At 41.8% G+C, this 14,265-nt stretch overlaps 1 protein-coding gene and 1 long non-coding RNA gene across 2 annotated transcripts in view; both read left to right on the top strand.

Annotated features, from left to right (window-relative positions):
- The window catches only part of JMJD1C (jumonji domain containing 1C), a 158,675-nt gene that overhangs the window by 15,237 nt on the left and 129,173 nt on the right, over positions 1 to 14,265 (top strand). The gene's annotated exons all lie outside the window — the stretch shown is intronic.
- LOC121073519 lies at positions 4,376 to 7,025 on the top strand. Its single transcript, XR_005821768.1, has 3 exons — positions 4,376 to 4,714; positions 5,547 to 5,627; positions 6,361 to 7,025. It is a non-coding gene; the product is annotated as an uncharacterized LOC121073519 (long non-coding RNA).

Below are 14,265 nucleotides of genomic sequence, written 5' to 3'. Positions count from 1 at the left end.
AAAAAGAGTTCTTTTTCCATTTTCAACTCCTACTCACAAGAGTGGGTTGTAACAATTCAAGCATCCAGACTGAGATGTAGGAGTCCTGAAAATGGGTGTGCCTGAAAAATGAAGATAGCCTTAGGTGTCATTGTGAGATGTTAAAACGTTCTCTAGACTCATTTCTCATTCTTCTCTGTGCTTAAGGAGAAATAGGGAATCAGTTTGTTCACAGGTTCCTAAAAAGCTTATCTGAAGCGTCAGACTTGGTAAACAAGGTAAACTGTTAGATGAAGGATACTAATGCAGGGTATCGGAGCGTTTTGTCAAAGGGTAGGATCGGGGGAATTGCATGGATGTGTAGGTTTGTTGCAGTGTCCATGTCTTCAGAGGCAGGTGTGCTCTCCCATGACTGGGAGAGAAAGCTAATTCTGCAACTAAACCCAAATTCTATTTTTTTTTTTCAGTTCACTGCTGAGAGAATCCATCAAGTTTTTCTACCTTGCCCTGCTGTGATGGCAGGCAGTGTGCCTGTTAAGGAAACGCCTTTATGAACTGAATTGATCCCAGGTTTTGTATCCTCTGTTTATGGTGTAGGCTGTCAGTTAAAAGGGCAAATGAGAAGTGAGATCATCGAGATTTGGCAGAAGTGTGAGGAGAAAACACAGGACTCCTTGAAAGACAGACATTATTTCCTAACTTTATTAGAGTGCAGGCAAACCAAGTTTCAAAGGTAGAGAAACTATTAATAGACAATGTGATGTAGCGGGGTGAAAAAACTGGACGAGCTTTTCAGCATTCAAGTCCTTCTTTGTATTTGGAAAGGAAGTAATAGAGCTGAGGGAGTGGGAAGAGAGAGTGAAAGAAGTGCTAAAGTAAGTTTATCTTCCAGAGAAAGAAAAATAATGTAGTTTGACATTTGGAACATGAAGAGGTGAATGGAGGGGAGTAAAATAACTGGCTTAATGGCACTTTATATCTACAGAGTTCAAGGTTTCTGGTATTCAATGCAGTTAGTCCCCAGGCTCATTTTTGGAATGCATTTTTTAGGTTTCCCCTGTGGATCAGGGCAGAGAGAGCAGAGATGATTATTTTCTGAGCGATGTCCTGCTTAGGCAGCTGGGTATTTCTGTCCTTTAGAAAGTCACTTTAATGAGCTCCACTATTACAGTGGCTGCTTAGCTTCTGCGTGGCATGCAGTGCGTTGGGCGAGGGACATTACGTTCTGGTTGGTGCAGGTGCAAGATCCCAGGCTTTTTGTGTCTGTGTTGCAGCATGTGTTTGCTGTGGTGGCGTTAGATGTGTTGGCAGGTCATTTTCTGCTGCTAATGTAGCTGCTAAGCGCTGGGACAGGAGCCAGCTTAGTATTTTGTGCAAAAGAGAGCCTTTTAAAACAAAACAAAAAATGTAAACTGATTTATGATTTCTTGTGGTAAGTAGCAATCAGTTTATTCGCCACCAGTCCTGTGCACAACTTAACCAGTTGTTAGGCATTGACTGAGAATTTTGATGAACTAAGTCATGGTAACTTGTAGGTTTGAATGCTCAGCCGCTGCTTATTTTTTTGCATTATTTTTAGGTGTTTGCAGATCAGTGGCTCCAACTTCATTCTAACATTTTCTTAGCTGCTTGTTTTGCTAATGTGGCACTCTAGACTAATAAATCCGTTGCCAGGTATGAACCAAAACTTTTCAGTTAGGTAAATGAACTGCTGTGCTGCAGATCCAACGTAACTGGTACTTGCTGGTATATTCTGTTCTGGTATATCAATGAAACTAATTGTAAACAGGAAAATCGTTTCTTATGTTAAAAATATATTTTCATTTGTCAGTGCAGCATATAGCAGAGAGAAGTCCTGAATCATAATTAATGTTCAGCACTGTTGGCAATAAAAGTAATCCATTTAGATGATCTAGTAATGAAGATCTCTTGAATAATTGAGCTATGAAGTTTTATTCTCACTTGTCTTGCTGGGTTTTCAGAGTATGTTTAACGCAAGCATATTTTCCACGGAAGGCATTCAGGCTTGGTTTGAAGGTTCTGAGCAGTGAATCCATCTTCCTTTGTTAGGGATTGATCATTGTAGTTAAAATAGCATTGTATTTCCTATTGAGAGGCACAACAGGGTGAATTTCAGGTCCTGCGGTTCAGGTCCTCTGCTTTATGCTATCAAGGCTCTGCCTAACCTTATTGTGAGTCCAGGTTTAGTACGTGAGCTAAAACTTGGTGATTTACAGATGGAAAAATCCGTGAGATCTTGGAAATTTCCATTGCTGTCCTGAGATAGGCTTTCAATGCAAAGGAAATGTAGCTGAACTTTAAAATGAATAATCTTTTGTTAAAGTTTTTCAAAGAAACAAAGCATCAGTGGTCAATGCTAGTGCTTGGCTTGATTTTCAGAGTGAGAACTAGTGGCACAGATTTGCAACCCGTCAGAAATCGAAACTCAGTTCTTTGGTGCATCTGGCACTGTCTTCTCCAAACTGGAGCTCATACTCCTACTCTGAACATCTTTATGAAAATCGAATGTACATGTTTGCCGTGAGACTTCCTGTTGCCTGGAGTCTTTGTAATTAATTACTTGAGGATATTAATTTATTAGCTTTCTGCTAATGAAAAGCTGTCTAATGTAGCCTTAGCTTTTTGTCATGCGAAGATGCTTTTTTGAAAAAGTCTCTGATCGTGGCAGCTCAGACAGTATTATCGCTTTTATTCTCATCAGATGATTTGTTTGGATCGTGTAAATATACCTTGCCTTCACAAACAGCAGAAGAGATGAATCATATATCAGTTCTCTATGAAACTTGCTTAAATAGGTATGTATAACTTGAGGACTACTGACTAGGCAGACATTTTAATAGTGATAAGAAATAAAGCCTACTCCTGGTTTTGTGCAGAGGATATAGATAAGTTTAAAAATAAAAAAATTGAAGTGGACCAGGGTCATGACTATACAGCTTCATGGTCAGAGTAGCCTAGTACTATCTGGTGTTTTCATGTGAGGTATTTCCTGGTAATATTTGCAAGTTTCAGTCCAGTTTTTCTCTTGGTTAGTGATCTGGTCATATGGACTAAATGGGTTTTCCAGCTTATATTCAGTAACTGTTTCTTATTCTTCTGAATCCATCTCCACTTCTAGCAAGTTTTTTTTGTTTAAATGTGGATTGCAGCAGAGATGGATGCAGTCCTTTAGCTTCAGTCCACAAACATATGTTGGATTAAAAAAAATTCTGCTTCTGTTGTTCTCCAAAATTTAATCAATTTGGCATTGTGCTGTTCAAGAGAACAGTGCCCTATATGTATAGCTCATGAGCAGTGTTGTTGGTGAGCATAAGCTGTTCGTTGACTTTCAACATGAAGTTCTTCTGTTTTGTCTTTTTTTCCATACAAGTAATCCCATATTCTAAATAAAGCATTTCTGGTGTTTGGATGTGTGACTGTTCTCCGCCGGGTATGTTGGAATTGTGAACGTCCCTGACCACAGAGGCCAAACCCTCTAATTTGATCCTACCAGAGGGAATTTACAGGCTCTGACATGGCAAATCCAGCGTTCCAGCAAACGCTGGCTTGCATGCAGCAGGTCATTTCTTTTACTGGAAACTGCTCGCAGGTCCTGATTTGCGCTGAGCTCTCTCGAGATGTCCGGTCACCCGCTGTTCGCCAGGCACGACTGCAACGTGCTGCCTCCCGGCTTCTGCCGAATGCCAGGCCTGCGGGACTCAGAGGAGGGATAGGTACGCACCATCCCTCACGAAGGCAAGGCGCTGTAAATCACTGGCGTCTTCTGGTGTCTCCTGTCTGTGGAAGTAAGGCTTCTGGCTCCTGCCGAGTTCCAGACTCGGTGGGAATCGGGAAGGCGGGAGGAAAAATGTTACCAGCATGCTTAACTTCAAGTGTAAGGGAAAAAATAATACCGTCCCAAACGCTTTGAGAGGTTGCCAGCTTCTGTTCTAGAAAAAGAAATGGAACAGTGAGCTGTGCTGGTTTCTCATGCCTGAGAAGTGTTTTGTTTTTTTAATTTTCCCCCAATTTATTAACATTTAATATTTTTCCAGGGTTTTTACTTTTACTCCCAGAGGTAGTGAATTGCTACATTCAAATCCCCAAATAAAATAAAACACCAGAAAGAGGCAAGTTAACACTTAAAACACGCAGCATTTTTTCTGATGTGGTTATGACTCCAGATTTATCATGTTTCTTGTTTCACTTCTGTTTTAGTACATGGACCACCCTCCTGCCAGCTGCAGTTGTTGTTGTAGCACTGCCCTGATGGCTTTCTACCCTGACCGTTCTTGATGCGGCTCTTGCTGCTTTTATAGTTTTCTGAATGTGTTTTTTCTTTATGTATCTCCAACATACTTGTTGGATGGATTACTTTGAGACCATGTTAATTTTTAAAAAGTTGCTAACTGTAACTTGTCACTAAAGGTGGTTTAATGGCTCTTTATTTTCTGTCTCTATACAAAACCCATTTGTGTGGACCGTCTTCTCCACTCTACGAGATACTGACAGACTAGGCCCAGCTGCGCTGAAATTCGCCATTCTTACAAAATATATTCCAGGCTACAAGACAGCCACCTCGCTTGAGAAAGGAGAGCACAGAAGCTGTGAGGCCCAGCGCTGGGGCAGGACTCTTGAGCTCCTTTCTGCTCTTTGGGGCCTGTGAGTGTGGTGGCAGCAGGGGAACAGGACTGCAGAACCCCAGCCCTGCGAACACCGCTGCAGCAAGGACGTGGTGAGCAAAGCGGGGTTAACCTAGTACTCAAACAGCTGTAGCTCTCCTTCCTGTAGATGGCACCCCCACTTTGGTTTGGCACTGGCATTGTTGTCCCTATTTGCTCTTACTCGATTTGCTCTTTACGTGATTTACTCAGAGCTCTGAAGGCCTGCCACTGCCCAAATTACGTTCTGATGGATAGCGCCGGTGTGATCCGGCCCTTCTCTCCAGTCTGTCTCCCCTGTTTTCCTTTAGCCCTTTGTCCTCTTGTCATTCTGGAAAACTTGGTAGGTATTCTGTATCTCACCAAGGAAGAGCACACCCGAAAGGCAGATCAGTATACTTTGAAGTGTCTGTCCATGGAATGGGAAGAAAGTGGGGATCAGCTAAATTGATTTCCTTAGATGTGAGCAGAGGGCTCCATCTAGACCGCAAGTGTGCTGGGCATTATTTAAAATTAAAAACAAGTAACCATTTGGCAGTAAGCAAAATGCTCTGCTATGTCTTGCTTATTAATGCAGTATTTACTTACTGATTGCCAGTTTTCTAAAGTGAGGTGGAAAGAAATTGGAACTGTGGCTTTGAGAGACAGGCTGGCTTTTAAAAGGGCTCTTTTCAGAAGAAAGCTACTCATCATTTCTTCCTAGTGAAGGAATTCTGTTAGGTAAGCATGGCTATCACTTTTTTTCCCCAGATGTTATTGCAGCCTGAGATCTGCAGTTGTGCTTTATTGAATATTGTCTGTAAATTGTTTGGCATAAAACATCCTGTTTCACAAAGACCTGCTTTTAAAATGAATTTTTAACTATAAGATTTTTTAAAATTATTTTTCAAATGTCTTTCTTACAAGTAAGTGCTGCGTGGCTGGAGAAATGTGCTGTGTGGTCTCCATACAAATGTAGGAATTTCTCATTTAAAATGAGATTTCAAGGTAAGGACTGTGATCTGTGGAGCTCTATCAGTATACTGTAGTACAATGCTCTCGTATGCAGTTGTGATTTAGTAAGCTGTACCAGATTTCAAGCTGTCTGCATTGCAGCCTTTTTGTTATTAATAGTTAATGATACTCTGCTCTGGCTGTAAGCAGATCCTCGCTTTCAGCCCCCTGCTGCCCCCCACCCTCTCAGTCCTTAGGACCTTGTGTTCCAGCCTCCTGACTCGGAGGCGGAAGAGATGCGATGGCTCAGCTGGGAAAGCTGCTCAGCAAGAGTGGGAACAGATTTTGCTGGAGAACAATGCTTGCTGCTCGCTCTCAGGTCTGTTAGCGCTGCCTCGGCTGCGCGGCTGGCCTGTAGGCATGCTTATCGTCCCCATGCTGATCTTCTCGCATGGCAGTGCAGCGCGCTGGCTTTAGCCTGCTGCTGACCCTGGATTATGTTCTTGCTCATGACATGTCTGTAGCGAGTGCAAGGTTCCAATTATATTTGCCTTCAGGCGGTTCTCAAGAGGCGGCGGGGGGAGGAGAAGGAAGAGAAGAAGAGAAATCGTTTGTGTAACTCTATGGAAAGACTGTAGCTGGGCGGAAATCTGAATTTCTAACGTGGGATAGCTCAAACCTGTAAACCACAAATACGATCAATACAAAATGTAAAACCGTTAATTGATTTTTTTTTTTTTCCTTTGCAAGAGGAACACTGCTGTCTTGATTTGTTTTTGTTTTAAAGGTAGTTTAAGGAGCGAGGATATCCCTGAAAAAGACAGCTGTGCTCCCTTGTCCTTCAGGAACAAACAAGACAATAGAACCCCGCACAGGGACGGTGAAAAACATTTTATATTGCCACGGTTTCTTCTTTTTTGCTGGTTGAATAATGCCGCCAAAACTGCTTGTCCAATACATTCTTTTTTCTTTACCTCTGTGCTTGCTTCTTATCTCTTCAGTTTCGATTTACTTCAGCTTTGCTACTGCTTTTTACGAGTAAGCAATCTCTTTCAAGGCCTGAGGGCAGAGAAGGCGTGAACTCTTCACAGAGCAGAGAATGGGTGATACTGTCGTGCCAAGTGCATGACAACGTGAACTATAATTGAGCCATCAATAAAACTGTGGAAGTGACTATTTGTAGCTTGTCCTGCAAACAGAAATTAAAGAAAAAAGGCATTATGTTCTCAGTTGCAGTAGCAGTCCTACAAGTTTATTTTGTAATGCCAGATGGAAGATTTTCCTACTAAGAATTGTAAAATGAACATGTGAAGAGAAGGACTTTCAAAACTGCCTTTGGAACCAGTTGGTCATAAGTGTTTTTCTCTAGTTCTCTAACTTCACATTCTTATTAGCGTTCAGACTTCTGGTGTAGTTCCTTATTTGCATTTTGAAAATTAATTCAAGCAGAAAGATTTTCGATGCTTTGAACACTTTTTCAAAATACTTTCATTCCTATATGTAGAAGCAATAAAAAAATCATTTTTTCACATGTTCAACTACTGTCTTTGCTGTTACTAAATGAATTGTGCAGTTAGTCTGTAAGTCAGGAGTCACAGTTGGCAGAGACAGCCTTTGCACAGGAGGCTTGGCAAGTGTTCACCAACAGTTCTCCATTAAGGATTGTACGTGGGCTCTCCCTCCATGTCGGAGTGCTGTTCACAAGGACATAAGGGGCATGTAAAGCTGCCAGTGAGTTTTACCTGCTTGGGCAGCGTGGTGGAGTGAACTGATGTCCCTTGTACCAGAAGGCTTTGGTCCTGTAAGCTGTGTAGCTACAGCGACTGTTGCTGCTTCGTGTAGTTTTATGTGAATAACTAGAAAGAGATAGCACACTACCACAGTCTGGAAGGCTGTTTTAGAACAGAGATCTGCATGTCACTGGGGGGCCCCAAAAAAGCAGCAAGGTGCCTGTAGAACTTCATTGCCACTGTATTTGGATAATAACTTAAATTTGATTTAAGGTGCTCTGTGGAAGAAATACTGAATGCTGTCAGTGGTCCAAAATGTTTGGGAGCCACTTAAAACAGATAATAATACGGTGTAGTTGGTTCCCTCAGTGAGATTTTGTACACTGTTCCTCTTACAGAACAGGAGTCTGTTCCAGGACATGCAGAGTTTAGAGGAGGACTTCTCATTTCTGAGAAGAACACGTGCAGAAGGCCAAGAAGTCTTAGGTAGTAAAGTATTTCGGGGTGGGGGGAGAAGGTAAAAATGGAAGAAACTGGATTCAGAGAGTCAGGAAACCTGTTTAACCCAGTGTTGTCTAACAAGGCCATTCCAGCTGGGTGGATCAGAGAGGCATTGAGAAGCTTTGAGAGGATGTGTGGAAAGGGTTCCGTGCCTGGTGGCTTGATGGCTTCAGCAGTTCCTATTCATAATTATTTTTTTTGTAATCAGTGATTGTTTGTTTTGAGGAGACAAATTATCTTCTACATCATGAATTTTGTCCCGAGGACGAAGGAAGAAAAGACCTATGAATTGCAAGCTGCATCTTGCATTGACAAAGATGATGAAAACCTGATCCTCTCTTGAGCGTTGGCATGTGCTTTGATGTTGCAGGCACCAGTGCTACAGTCCCGTGTATTTGGAATCGCCAGCGAGTTTGCTACCTACTCGTATTGCATTAATTTGTGACATGCCCTAATCTAAAACAACTTTGTTCAGCAGGAGGACATGCAGCTGCTTTTTACTTGGAGCAGCTTTAATTAGCACCACAGCTCTCAGTATTTAGAGGTGTGGCAAAAAGTCTTGTCTGATACTGGTTTTCTGGCTTTCACTCTACCTAGAGCAGCGCTTTTGTTAGCATTCAGGCACAGAGTGTGAGTGAGGCTGGTGGTATTTGCTGACTGAGGGTTTGTGACTTTGGGGAACACATGGCAGTGGAAAGTCTGGGAACATTAATATTCACGCAGATCGAGTGTAAGAGGGCTGAGATGAGAAAGAAGCCTTGTGTGTTTGCACTGAAGTCCTTAGTAAAAGGAAAATGGAGGAAGAAGCTGCTAACTTCCAAGGGTGCGATGATATGCCTCAGTGCAGTACTCTAGTAAGAACTGTGCAACAGAGTTAAGTGACTCAACTTAGAAATCATGTGCGTGAAATATTTCTCTTCCTGGCTCTTTAGGAGAGAAGGATCTTTGCCTGCCTTTCTTATGGGTCTTAGAGCAGATCTCTGGCTGTAGCTGCCAAAGTAGTTTATTTTATGGTTTCCTCAAAGTAGACTGGTAAATCAAGACTCTATTTATTTCTAAGCAGTGATTCCAATAAGATGAGTGATATCAGTGAAGTAAAATAGATGGAGTGGATCCATTTCCATAAAAGGTTTTCTTAATCCTGTCTCGAGAGAAATCTCAGTATATTGGTGACCCGTGTGCTGGGTAACTTTAAATAGAGGACTTTGAAGAGCTATTGAAAGGAAACAAGAGCCTTGAAATTCTTTTAGAAATGATGCAGGCCTCCCTGTGCCAGTTGACACCAACCCATGTTGTTAGCACCTTTGTTATTAGCAACCATGTTATTAGCACCTTTCAGTCAGATGTGCAAAACAGAGTACTTTTACCATGAAAGAGGATATTTTAAAGCCTGCCAACGATCAACATTATTTTCTGTTTCCACATACCACACCGTTCTAACCACATAAATGGGATGCCTTCCACTAGATTTGAGTATCTTTACAGTATTCTGCAACTCTCTCTGGCAGTCGTGGCAATTAGATGTGAAAACAATGCATAAAACAAGTTTGATCTTGTGGGCAGATGGATAACAATAAGTTTTTTTTTTTTTTTTTTTTCCCCACATTTTCCAGGCAGAATGGTTTATTATTAAGCTGTGCTATCAAAATTCACTGGGGAAACGATCACTGATGACTCTGACAAACCAACAGGGAGCTTGGTAGTAAACTTCGCCAGACTGTTGTGGGTAATGGTTAATTTTCAGAGCATCGTTTCAGTGTTTTGATGTAGCAGATACTGGGTATTATTACAAAGATAAATTCCCGATTAGCAATGTTTTGGTATTCCCAAGGAGATGTTAGGTGATAATGCAATAACTCAACTTTGAATAAACTTGGTGCAAAAATGGGTAAAACTTTTGCATGGTTTGGAATTTCAAATGTATTCATTGCGGCTTTGTGGTTAAGTAGTTCACAAAATTTTGTGGTTTATCTGTTGGTAGCAAAGTCTGCAGGTATAGTTATCCATTTACACGAAGCTGCCTGAGCCATCTTGTCAGAAAACAGTGTCATTTGTGATTTGTTTTCCCTGGAGACCGGCAGGTCAGTGCTAAAAGGTCAAATCTGGCTGCTGCGCTCTGTGTAATTTGCTGCAGTGGTCTTGGGATGCCAGAGCGTGAAAGGTGTCTATCAAGACGCGTTTCACATGTAAATCAATTTGTTGTTAAGTTTACAAGCCACCCACAACAAGCAGTAAATAGATGTCGTTCCATGCGTTAAAATATATGCATATATAATGGTACTTAGAAGGGTTGTATGAGTCAATCAGCTACTTAATTAAAAAAAAAAAAAAAAAAAAAAAACCTTGCAAGACATTGTGTTTTCAGTGTTGGATAAACTGTGAGAAAATTTGTCTTGGAAATGTATTGGTTCTTTGATTGCCTGCCAGTCATTTGGTCAATGATTATTAAATTTCACATGAGCTTCTTGAAACAGTTGCAAACACAAAGACCTTTCCTTCTGATTCGGTGTGGAAAATGGAGAGGTGGTGAAGAACAGCTGGGTCGGCTGGTGTTACGGGAGTAGGGAAGCGAGTAACTTGTCTGAAGCAGTCCAGGCATGGGAATGATGGGTTGTAAATCAGAAACATTACATAGCCCTGCAGAGATCAACAAATTAGCAGACCTTCTTTGCAGTAAAACCTCTGGCTCATTAAATAGTCTCTCAAGCAGTCTGCTTTGACCAGAGTGCCACTCAAATGAGTAATGCCTCAAGTAGATCTGTTCCTGCTACAGAGAGCAGTGGCCTGGCAGAAAGGGCTTGGTGTTGGTTGTGGGTGCTGTCTCAGTTGATGGATCACTTCTCCTGCAGGACTGGTAAAGGTCCAGGTAATCTCACCAGCTCTGGAATGACCTCATTGCTTTTGTTTATCAGATATTGTACAGCAAGATTTAGTTACCTGGCTCCTCTACTCAGGGGAATTCAGAGTTTACTTCACGTTTGATGCTAATGGCACTAAATCGGTGAGAGCACACGTGAATTGATGCTGTTTGCTCCTGGCCAACAAGGGGAGGCATCTAGTGGCTGGTAGGTTTTTGGAGTTAACCTACTGTTTGCAGTACAGCAATAGTTTCATGCAGCACCTGAGGAAGTACGGGGTTACTCTGGAAGTACTGGTGCTTCTTCCCTTCCCGTACCCCTCTGTGTTCTCTCGGGTTGGATTTACCAACAGCATGGCCCTGCGATGTGTGTTCGTTCTGCAGGCTGATCCAGGGAAACTTCATTGACCAGTGCCCTAATCTTTACATAGGACCAGCTTACTGATTTTTCTCTTCCATAACCAGTCGGCCTGATGCAAGGAAAGCAAACTGCAGTTACCTCTGGATTAAATGTAGCATTAAATTGCACCCTGATTTGTGTGGTTATTGCAGTGTTCTTTTTTCTGACAAGGTAACAATCAAACTTCAGATTTATTTTGCGAATTGTCTGAGAATCTTTTCCATCAGTCCAGCATACCTGTCTCTTCTTCATATCAGAAGCAAAATCGTATAGTCTGGTCGTTTGAAATGCTGTGTTTATGTAGAATGAGATCTACTTGCTTAATGCCTAGATTATTTTGTTTCTTTTGACTGTAGAAAGAGCAATTTTTGGTGCATAGCACTAAATTGGATTACAGACTGAGGCATAATAACAAATGATATTAACAAATGCTCAGCTGTATACTGGAAGTTGTTCAGCAGCGTCTCAGACTTCTTCATAGCTCGTTTCAGCACGGTCCCGGCAGCAAGGGGTTGGAGAGAGGCTACGTGGTCTTCGTGTGTGCAGTCACCGAGCAATGTGCTGATGGAAGCACTGAGAACAGATGCAGCGAGAGTTCACTCTCTGATCTTTCAGCTGAGTTTCTAGCTTCCCTCTCCTACACCACCAAGCTGCTAAGTGAGAGTCACATGCATGGATATTTAAGCAAAAAGCTGTTACTTAATATAACTATTGTACTTAGAAATGTTCTGTACTTGTCGATCCGGCAACTTGCCCTCTGCTTGTGCAGCTCGGTTTTGTTCGCAGTGCGGCCGGCGCGGCAGCGTGGGTTGCCTTGACCCCGATGTGCTTGAGAGCAGGAGTGCGAGGGCAGGAGGGAGCGAGTGTGACCCCTGACGGAGGCTGCTGAGGAGAGTTTCCTGACCTTGCGTCGAGTACATGCATTAATCATAGCTGTAAGATAAACCCAATTGTAATTACTACCTTATAGCTTTGAAGGCATTATGCTGTGGTATAAATGGTTTTGGCAGAAATGAAGCAGATGCAAGTTCTTGTTTCAGTATTTCACTAGGTTTACTGAAACTGCAGAATCTTTGTTGTTACACTTTCATGTCTGGTGGGTTTTGTTTGGTTTTTAAATACAATCCTGGCACCTGAATTAAATACAAGTGCACTGGAAGAAGCCCCTTGCAGTTGCTATTCTGTACTCCAGTTAAAGAATTATGTTGCTTGCTTTAGGTTATGTTATTTAAAAGGTTCAAGCTCACATTGACAAGGAAATATGGCCTGATCCCTGGAGGTTGTTTAGTAGATGTGGTAGGCCATTTGGTTTACAAGTTAGGGTAGCAGACACTCTCAAATTTCTACTGGCAGGGAACTAAAAAAACAAACTGACCTTAAACTGTAGTTGTTATGTATTGCTAGCCACTTCCACTTTTTCCCCACCTTCTTAATGTTCACAAGCATTTTCAGAAGACGATAGTTTAGCTGTATGAGCCCTTTTTCTGATGAAGTCTGCATTATCCAGTTCTTTCCAGTTGCATTTGGATATCCAGTTTTGTTAAAGAAAGCCATCTTTCTAGTATTGGAAGTTTCATATTTCACTGGTTTCAAATGATTCTTGACTTTCACACACAAAACCTGTGCACGTTTACTGATTGCTTACTGTCTTCTAGCATGGTCGTTCCAGAACATGCTTAATTCTTTCCACCTAAATGGAGAATTCATAGATGTTTTCTTAGTCATGCAGGCATATGTTTTCTTCCTGTTCACTGCATGCCTGTGTTGATTTCTGCCTGCAGGAAAATCAAGCTATCAAGGGACTGCTTTGTAGACCTTTGCTTTGAGCTCTCAAATTAAGGTAGTTTGCAGACTAAAGCAGTGATATATCTAGCTTTAAAATGTTGAGCTTTTACCTAATAATAAATTGCATTTCTTGGTCATAAACCTACTTCTACTACAGATATTTTTGTTCTCTGGAAGAAAGTTGATCGGTAGTTTCTGTCTGACCCATTTGATTGTTGGAAGAAATCTGATGCCTGGCTCTTGCTGTTTTGGCAGTCTCACAAAGGGGGTAAATCATCCTGCAAGTCCTGACTTGCCAGATGTACGGCATTATCTCTCTGCACAGATAAATCAGCGAGCTACTGCAGTCTTTTGGGTCTGGTACTCCTGGGCAGGTACAGTATTCCTGGGTAAGGAACCCATGGTCGTTTCAGAAGGAAATTTGCTAGGTTCTTACAAGAATTGTGTTTCCTTATGTGGCAAGTTTCTGGCTTTCTCAGACCATGCCCTTGTCTATTTCAGGCTGGTTTAGGCTGGTTTAGGGGTAAAAAAAGGCTTGGGGCATGCCTGCCTGTATGTGTGAAGTGACTGGTAGCAACCGAATGCCTGACCCTTTTAACGAAAGGGAATGCTTTAGATGCTGCAAGATACCGTCTTTTCTAATAGGCTATAAAGGCTCTTTACCTGCAGAAATTTTACTGTTTATTGTTAGTTTGTTTTACTCTTTTTTTTTCCTTTTTTCCCTTTTTTTTCTCTTGGAGAAAGTGTTTGACTCAATACTTTCATTGTGCCTCGTATTTTTTCTTCGCAGTATGTCAGAACAACTGCCTGTGGTCTCAGAAATACCCAGATCCCTCTGTAGGGTCAGTGCTGGTGCAGCACACAGAAGCTGTTGATTCCAGCTGACCCCTCAGGCTGCTGTAAATTGAACTTGCTGTCCTAGCACCGATGTATGGAGCACATTTTTCTGTGGGATCGCCATTGCTATTGTTGGCCAGGCCTTTCACCTGTCTGGAAGGTCATACTTGAATTTTGGTTGGGGAAGATGCTCCAAATAGTGCTTTTATGTATGCCTTATATAGCAAATAGTTTTGATGTTTAACAGTGGTTTGAGTACGCCTCAAACAAGAGTAACTGAAATGAGTTTGCGCCTCTTCTGCCAAGTATGATCACCCATGGTTTTTTTTTTTTTTTGCTTTATTTTCCTGTGTTGTTGCTGCTTGGACATCCCCCTTAAAATGATGAGTTAGATGAACCATATCTACATTCTTCACAAGAAGAAAAGGTGTCCTCCCCACCTCTCAGTTGGCAGAAACATAATTTTAAAGGTCTGCTTTCTGAAAGTATTTGGGTGTCTGGCCAAGAATTTGTCAAGAAGGCAGAGAAGCACTGTTCTTTCCTGTTCTATAAATGTTAATATAGGTGGGAGTCAATCACTAG

This window comes from Cygnus olor, chromosome 7 (genome assembly GCF_009769625.2).
Source record: "Cygnus olor isolate bCygOlo1 chromosome 7, bCygOlo1.pri.v2, whole genome shotgun sequence".
NCBI lineage: Eukaryota > Metazoa > Chordata > Aves > Anseriformes > Anatidae > Cygnus > Cygnus olor.
This window is presented reverse-complemented; position numbering and strand designations above follow the sequence as displayed.